Source organism: Mirounga leonina, unplaced genomic scaffold (assembly GCF_011800145.1).
Source record: "Mirounga leonina isolate KUSES-001 unplaced genomic scaffold, KU_Mleo_1.0 Mir_176, whole genome shotgun sequence".
Taxonomy (NCBI): Eukaryota; Metazoa; Chordata; class Mammalia; order Carnivora; family Phocidae; genus Mirounga; species Mirounga leonina.
The window spans coordinates 55,170,326-55,179,144 of NW_023270454.1; positions in this window are offsets into that span (position 1 = coordinate 55,170,326).

Below are 8,819 nucleotides of genomic sequence, written 5' to 3' on the forward strand. Positions count from 1 at the left end.
TGAACACCTATGAACTCAACAGGAGATCGAAGAAAAGAATAGCAGCAACTCTCTGAACAGAAAAGTGACCACTTTCTGGAAGATAGGATGTGCGGAGAAGTGAATCTGTGGTGATATACGGGAAGATAGACTGCAGGGGGAGTGAGCCTTGCTACCGGCAAGTGATAGAGTAGCGGAGCAGAAAATCGGAACTTTTAGAAGTCTGCTCCGCTGAGGAATGTAACTCCAGTGGCTAAGCTGAGGGTGGAACCCTCGCTGGGTCAGTGTGGTCTCAGGACCCTTGGGGTCACAGAAAGACTGGGGGTGCCTGAGTGCAACAGAGCTCCCAGGTATTGCAGCAGGGAAGCCGGCTATAGAGACGGAGCTGAGGAGTGGGCTCTCAGCTCAGGGTTGCCATAAACCATGATTCGCAGCACAGTTGGGCCACTACTCTTCCAGCAGGGACCCAACAAGCAGCAGATCCAGGGAGACTCCCCTTCCTCTCCCAGGAGGAGCAGCGTGGGAGCTCACCGCAGGAATCTGCTGGGTTTAGAGAATCCAAATGGGGTCGTGTGCCAGAGACAGAAACGCTTGGTCACAGGCCGGGTGAGCATGGAGTGTGGCCAGATACGGGAAGATGGGAGTGATTGACTGCTTTTCTCTGGGGGCTCACTGAGGACTGGGGACCCGAGCTCTCAGCTCCTCTGGGGCGGAGATTGGGAGGCCGCCATTTTCAGTTTCGTCCTCCAAAGCTGTATGGAAAGCTTTCAGGGAACAAAAGCTACCAAAACCAAACCCGAGCAGATTACTTAGCCTGTCCCTGGCAAGGGCAGGGCAATTCCACCTCTGGCAAAGACATTTGAGAACCACTGCAACAGGCCCCTCCCCCAGAAGATCAGCAAAAACAGCCAGCCAAGATCAAATTTACCCATTAATGAGAATGGCAGAACTCCAGCACTTGGGGAACACAGCACATTGAATTCATGGCTTTTTTCCCCACGATTCTTTAGTCTTTCAAAGTTAATTAAAAATTTTTTTTTTCTTTTTCTATTTTTTTTGAATGTTTCTTTTTCCCTTTTTTTCAACCAACATCTTATCAATCCCTTTTTTAAAAATCTTTTTTATTTTTTATTTTTAGAGTCATATTCTATCCCTTCATTGTAGTTAACCTTATTTTTGGTATATATATATAAGTTGTTCCCTCTTTAAAGTTTTGGGATACAGTTTCTTCTAACAGACCAAAAAATACCCTAAAGCTCTAGTGTATGGCTTTGTTCTAGTCTCCTGCCTGATCACATTCTCTCCCCCTCCTTTTTTTTAAATTTCTCTTCTTTCTTTTTTCAACCAACTTCTTATCAATTCCTTTTATACAATCTTTTATAATTTTCATCTTTACAGTCATATTCCATCCCTTCATCGTATTTACCCTTATTTTTCTACATATATAAGTTTTTGTCATTAAAATTTGGGGATGCAGTTTCTTCTAACAGACGAAAATACACCCAAAATCTAGTGTGTGGCACTGATCTATTCACCAGCCTGATCATATTTGATCATATTCTGTTTTTTTTTATCTTTACCTTTTTCATTTTTTTTTTCTTTCTTTCCCTTTCTTTTCCCCCAGTTTCAGGTCTCTTCTGATTTCTTTAGTGTATATTTTTCTGGGGTCATTGTTACCCTGTTAGCATTTTGTTCTCTCATTCATCTATTCTCCTCTGGACAAAATGACAAGATGGGAAAACTCACCTCAAAACAAAACAAAACAAAACAAAAACAACAAAGGCAGTACCAACTGCCAGGGACCTAATCAATACGGACATTAGTAAGATGTCGGAACTAGAGTTCAGAATGACGATTATAAAGATACTAGCTGGGCTTGAAAAAAGCATGGAAGATACTAGAGAAACCCTTTCTGAGAAATGAAAGAACTAAAATCTAACCAAGTCGGAAGGAAAAGGCTATTAATGAGGTGCAATAAAAAATGGAGGCTTTAACTGCTAGGATAAATGAGGCAGAAGAGAGAATTAGTGATATAGAAGACCAAATGATGGAGAATAAAGAAGCTGAGAAAAAGAGAGATAAACAACTACTGGAGCACAAGGGCAGATTTCGAGAGGTAAGTGATACCATAACGTGAAACAACATTAGAATAATTGGGATCCCAGAAGAAGGAGAAAGAGAGAGAGGGGCAGAAGGTATATTGGAGCAAATTCTAGCAGAGAACTTCCCTAATTTGGGGAAGGAAACAAAATCAAAATCCAGGAGGCACAGAGAACCCCTCTCAAAATCAATAAAAATAGGTCAACAGCCTGACATCTAATAGTAAAACTTACAAGTCTCAGAGACAAAGAGAAAATCCTGAAACCAGCTCGGGACAAGAGGTCTGTAACCTACAATGGTAGAAACATTAGATTGGCAGCAGACCTATCCACAGAGACCTGGCAGGCCAGAAAGGACTGGCATGATATATTCAGAACACTAAATGAGAAAAATAGGCAGCCAAGAATAGTATCCACCTAGGTTGTCATTGAAAATAGAAGGAGAGATAAAAAGCTTCCAGGACAAACAAACACTAAAGGAATTTGCAAACATGAAACCAGCCCTACAGAAATATTGAAAGGGGTCCTCTAAGCAAAGACAGACCCTAAAAGTAACATAGACCAGAAAGGAACACAGACAATATACAGTAACAGTCACCTTCCAGGCAATACAATGGCACTAAATTCGTATCTTTCAATTGTTACCCTGAATGTAAATGGGCTAAATGTCCCAATCAAAAGACACAGGCCATCAGATTGGATAAAAAAACAAGACTCATCAATATGCTGTCTGCAAGAGACTCATTTTAGACCCAAAGACACCCCCAGATTGAAAGTGAGGGGGTGGAAAACCATTTACCATGCTAATGGACATCCAAAGAAAGCTGGGGTGACAATCCTTATATCAGACAAATTAGATTTTAAACCAAAGACTGTAATAAGAGATGAGGAAGGACACTATATCCTACTTAAAGGGTCTATCCAACAAGAAGATCTAACAATTGTAAATATCTACGCCCCTAACATGGGAGCAGCCAATTATATAAGGCAATTAATAACAAAAGCAAAGAAACACACAGACAAGAATACAATAATAGTGGGGGACTTTAACACCCCCCTCACTGAAATGGATAGATTGTCTAAGCAAAAGATCAACAAGGAAATAAAGACTTTAAATGACACACTGGACCAAATGGACTTCACAGACATATTCAGAACATTCCATCCCAAAGCAACGTAATACACATTCTTCTCTAGTGCTCATGGAACATTCTTCAGAATAGATCACATCCTAGGTCACAGATCATGTCTCAACCAGTACCAAAAGATTGGGATCATTCCCTGCCTATTTTCGGACCACAATGCTTTGAAACTAGAACTCAATCACAAGGGGAAAGTCGGAAAGAACTCAAATACATGGAGGCTAAAGAGCATCCTACTGAAGAATGAATGGGTCAACCAGGAAATTAAAGAAGAATTTAAAAAATTCATGGAAACCAATGAAAATGAAAACACAACTGTTCAAAATCTTTGGGATGCAGCAAAGGCAGTCCTAAGAGGAAAGTATATAGCAATACAGACCTTCCTCAATAAACAAGAAAGGTCTCAAATACACAACCTAACACTACACCTAAAGGAGCTGGAGAGAGAACAGCAAATAAAGCCTAAAGCCAGCAGGAGAAGAGAAATAATAAAGATCAGAACAGAAATCAATGAAATAGAAACCAAAAGAACAGCAGAACAGATCAACAAAACTAGGAGCTAGTTCTTTGAAAGAATTAATAAGATTGATTAACCCCTAGCCAGACTTATTAAAAAAAAAAAAAGAAATGACCCAAATAAATAAAATCATGAATGAAAGAGGAGAGATCACAACCAGCACCAAAGAAATACAAACAATTATAAGAACATATTATGAGCAATTATATGCCAGCAAATTAGATAATCTGGAAGAAATGGATGCATGCCTAGAGATGTACAAACTACCAAAACTGAACCAGGAAGAAATTGAAAACCTGAACAGACACATAACCACTAAGGAAATTGAAGCAGTTATCAAAAATCTCCCCACAAACAAGAGCCCAGGGCCAGATGGCTTCCCAGGGGAATTCTATGGAACATTTAAAGAAGAATTAATACCTATTCTTCTGAAACTTCCAAAAAGTGGAAATGGAAGGAAAACTTCCAAACTCATTTTATGAGGCCGGCATTACCTTGATCCCAAAATCAGACAAAGACCCCATCAAAAAGGAGAATTACAGACCATTATCCCTGATGAATGTGGATGCAAAAATTCTCACCAAAATACTAGCCAATAGGATCCAATAGTACATTAAAAGGATTATTCACCACAACCAAGTGGGATTTATTCCTGGGCTGCAAAGATGGTTCAGTCCCCGCAAATCAATCAATGTGATACAATACGTTAATGAAAGAAAGAACAAGAACAGTATGATCCTCTCAATAGATGCAGAAACAGCTTTTGACAAAGTACAGCATCCTTTCTTGATCAAAACTCTTCAGAGTATAGGGATACAGGGTACATACCTCAATATCATAAAAGTCATCTGTGAAAAACCCACAGCAAATATCATTCTCAATGGGGAAAACCTGAGAGCTTTCCCCCTAAGGTCAGGAACAGGGCAGGGATGTCCACTATCACTACTGCTATTCAACATAGTACTGGAAGTTCTACCCACAGCCATCAGACAAAAAAAGAAATCAAAGGCATCCAAATCGGCAAAGAAGAAGTCAAACTCTCACTCTTTGCAGATGATACGATATTTTATGTGGAAAACCCAAAAGACTCCACCCAAAAGTGTTGGAACTCATACAGAAATTCAGTAAAGTGGCAGGATATAAAATCAATGCACAGAAATCAGTGGCATTCCTATACACCAACAGTAAGACAGAAGAAAGAGAAATTAAAAAGTCAATCTCATTTACAATTGCACCCAAAACCATAAGGTACCTAGGAATAAATCTAACCAAAGAGGCAAAGAATCTGTACTGAGAAAACTATAAAATACTCATGAAAGAAATTGAGGAAGACACAAAAAATGGAAAAACGTTCCATGCTCATGGATTGGAAGAACAAATATTGTGAAGATGTCAATGCTACCTAGAGCAATCTACACATTTAATGCAATCCCTATCAAAATACTATCCCCTATTTTCAAAGAAATGGAAGAAATAATCCTAAAATTTATATGGAACCTGAAAAGACTCCGGATAGCCATAGGAATGTTGAAAAGCAAAGCTGGTGGCATCACAATTTCGGAGTTCAAGCTTTATTACAAAGCTGTAATCATCAAGACAGTATGGTACTGGCACAAAAACAGACACATACATCAATGGAACAGAATAGAGAGCCCAGAAATGGACCCTCAACTCTATGTTCAACTTATTTTCAACAAAGCAGGAAAGAATGTTTAATTGAAAAAAGACAGTTTCTTCAACAAATGGTGTTGGGAAAATTGGACAGCCTCATGCAGAAGAATGAAACTGGACCATTTCCTTACACCACACACAAAAATAGACTCAGAATGGCTGAAAGACCTAAATGAGAGACAGGAGTCCATCAAAATCCTAAAGGAGAACACAGGCAGCAACCTCTTTGACCTCAGCTGAAGCAACTTCTTCCTAGACACATCGCCAAAGGCAAGGGAAGCAAGGGCAAAAATGAACTATTGGGACTTCATCAAGATAAAAAGCTTTTGCACAGCAAAAGAAACAGTCAACAAAACCAAAAGACAACCGACAGAATGGGAGGGGATATTTGCAAATGACATATTAGATAAAGGACTAGTATCCAAAATCTATAAAGAACTTATCAAACTCAACACCCAAAGAACAAATGATCCAATCAAGAAATGGGCAGAAGACATGAACAGACATTTTTCCAAAGAAGACATTCAAATGGCCAGCAGACACATAAAAAAGTGTTCAACATCACTTGGCATCAGGGAAATCCAAATCAAAACTTCTGTGAGATAGCACGTCACACCAGTCAGAATGGCTAAAATTAACAATCATGAAACGACAGATGTTGGCAAGGATGTGGTGAAAGGGGAATCCTCCTATACTGTTGGTGGAAATGCAAGCTGGTGCAGCCACTCTGGAAAACAGTACGGAGGTTCCTCAAAAAGTTGGAATTAGAGCTACCCTATGACCCAGGAATTGCAGTGCTGCATATTTACCCCAAAGATAGAAATGTAGTGATTCGAAGGAGTATGTGCACTCCAATGTTCATAGCAGCAATGTCCACAATAGCCAAACTATGGAAAGAGCCAAGATGTCCATCGACAGATGAATGGATAAAGAAGAAGTGGTATATATATATACAATGGAATATTATGTAACCATCAAAAAAAAAATGAAATCTTGCCATTTGCAATGTCGTGGATGGAACTGGAAGGTATTATGCTGAGCAAAATAAGTCAATCAGATCAAGACAAGTATCATATGGTCTCACTGATATGAAGCATTCTTAATATCACAAACAAACTGAGGGTTGGTGGATTGGTGTGGGGTGGGAGGGATGGCGTGGCTGGGTGATAGACATTGGGGAGCATATATGCTATGGTGAGTGCTGTGAATTTGTAAGACTGATGAATCACAGACCTGTACCTCTGAAACAAATAATACATTATAATGTAAAAAAAAAAAAAAAGTAGGAAGGGAAAAATGAAGGTGGGAAATCAGAGGGGGAGACAAACCATGTGAGAGTATGGACTCTGAGAAACAAACTGAGGGTTCTAGAGGGGAAGGGGGTGGGGGGAATGGGTTGGCCTGGTGATGGGTATTAAAGAGGGTAGTTATTTTTTTTTATTTAAAGATTTTATTTATTTATTTATTTATTTGAGAGAGAGAATGAGAGAGAGAGAGCAGGAGAGGGGGAGGGTCAGAGGGAGAAGCAGACTCCCTGCCGAGCAGGGAGCCTGACGCGGGACTCGATCCTTGGACTCCAGGATCATGACCTGAGCCGAAGGCAGTCGTTTAACCAACTGAGCCACCCAGGCGCCCAAAGAGGGTAGTTAATGTATTGAGCCCTGGGTGTTATATGCAAACAAAGAATCATGGAACACTACATCAAAAACTAATGATGTATAATGTATAATGTATAAGAGATTTTTATATCTTTTCATAAGTGAAAGTAGTTTGTGGTTTTCTTTTTGGCTTTTTCTAAACATCATCAAGTTTAGAGAGGAATATTATAATTTCTTCACAAAAGAAATTTTGAAATTTTCCTTTTTTATGTTCTAGAAGCCATTAAATAGCATTAGAATTATCTATTTTTTAAAGATTTGGTACAATTTCAATGTGAAACCATTTGGGTCTAAGGCTTTTTTTGTGGGGAAATCTCTGAACTACTTTGTGTATTTCTTCCCCGGCATTAGATATAATTAAATTATCTGTCTCTACATGGGTATCTTTTGCTTAGTTATATTTTTCTTAAAAATCATTGATTTCACTTAGTTTTTTATTTTTTATTTTTATTTTTTTAAAGATTTTATTATTTATGTGAGAGAGAGAATGAGAGAGAGAGCACGAGAGGCGGGAGGGTCAGAGGGAGAAGCAGACTCCCTGAAGAGCAGGGAGCCTGATGTGGGACTCGATCCCAGGACTCCAGGATCATGACCTGAGCCAAAGGCAGTCACCCAACCAACTGAGCCACCCAGGTGCCCTCATTTAGTTTTTTAAATTTATTTACGCAGAGTCATACAAACTGATCCCTTACAATTTAAAATTTTCCTCTTTTTGGTAGTTACTTCCTTCTCCCTAGTATTTCTAATTTGTTGTGTTTATGGTTTCTCTCTTTTCTTAATTAGGGTAGGTAGTGTTTTGTCTATTTTGTTGATACTTTCTAAAAAATCAGATTTTGGATTTGTTATTTCGTTATAGTCATTCTCAGTTTTTAACTCCTTAGTTTCTACTTTTATTATTAATTACTTTCTTTTGCCTTATTTTGGTTTACTTTGTTATTGTTTTTTATTTATTTTATATTTTTTTAATTTAAATTTTTTGAGAGAGAGAAAGAGAGAAAGAGCTCATGTGAGTGATGGAGGAGGGGGTGAGGGAGAGAGAATCATAAGCAGGCTCCACGTCCAGTGGAGAATCTGACCCTGGGCTCCATCTCATGACCCTTAGATCATGACCTGAACTGAAATCAAGCATGGGTTGTTTAACTGACTGAGCCAGCTAGGTGCCCCATTATTGTTTTTTTAAAGCAAGCATATTGAGTTGGGTGTTTAATTAATTTTAAGTTTTTCCTTTTTTGTTGAATTTTGTATATAATGCTATAAGTTTTTCTTTTTTAAAGATTTTATTTGAGGTGGTGCCTGGGTGGCTCAGTCGTTAAGCATCTGCCTTCGGCTCAGGTCATGATCCCAGAATCCTGGGATCAAGCCCCGCATCGGGCTCCCTGCTCTGTGGGAAGCCTGCTTCTCCCTCTCCCACTCCCCCTGCTTGTGTTCTCTCTCTCGCTGTGTATCTCTCTCTGTCAAATAAATAAACAAAAAATCTTAAAAAAAAAAAGATTTTATTTGAGAGGGAGAGAGCGAGCATGCATGTGTGAGAGGGGGAGGAGCAGAGGGAGAGCGACAAGCAGACTCTGTGTGTGCTGAGCACAGGGCCTGATGCAGGGTCTGATCCCTGGACCCTGAGATTATAACCTGAGCTGAAATCAAGTCAGAAATCAACCAACTGAGCCACCCAGGCACCCCAATAATGCTATAATTTTTTCTCTGATAACTGCTTAAACTCCATTCCACAGATTCTGACATGGCATCAGGTTGCAGT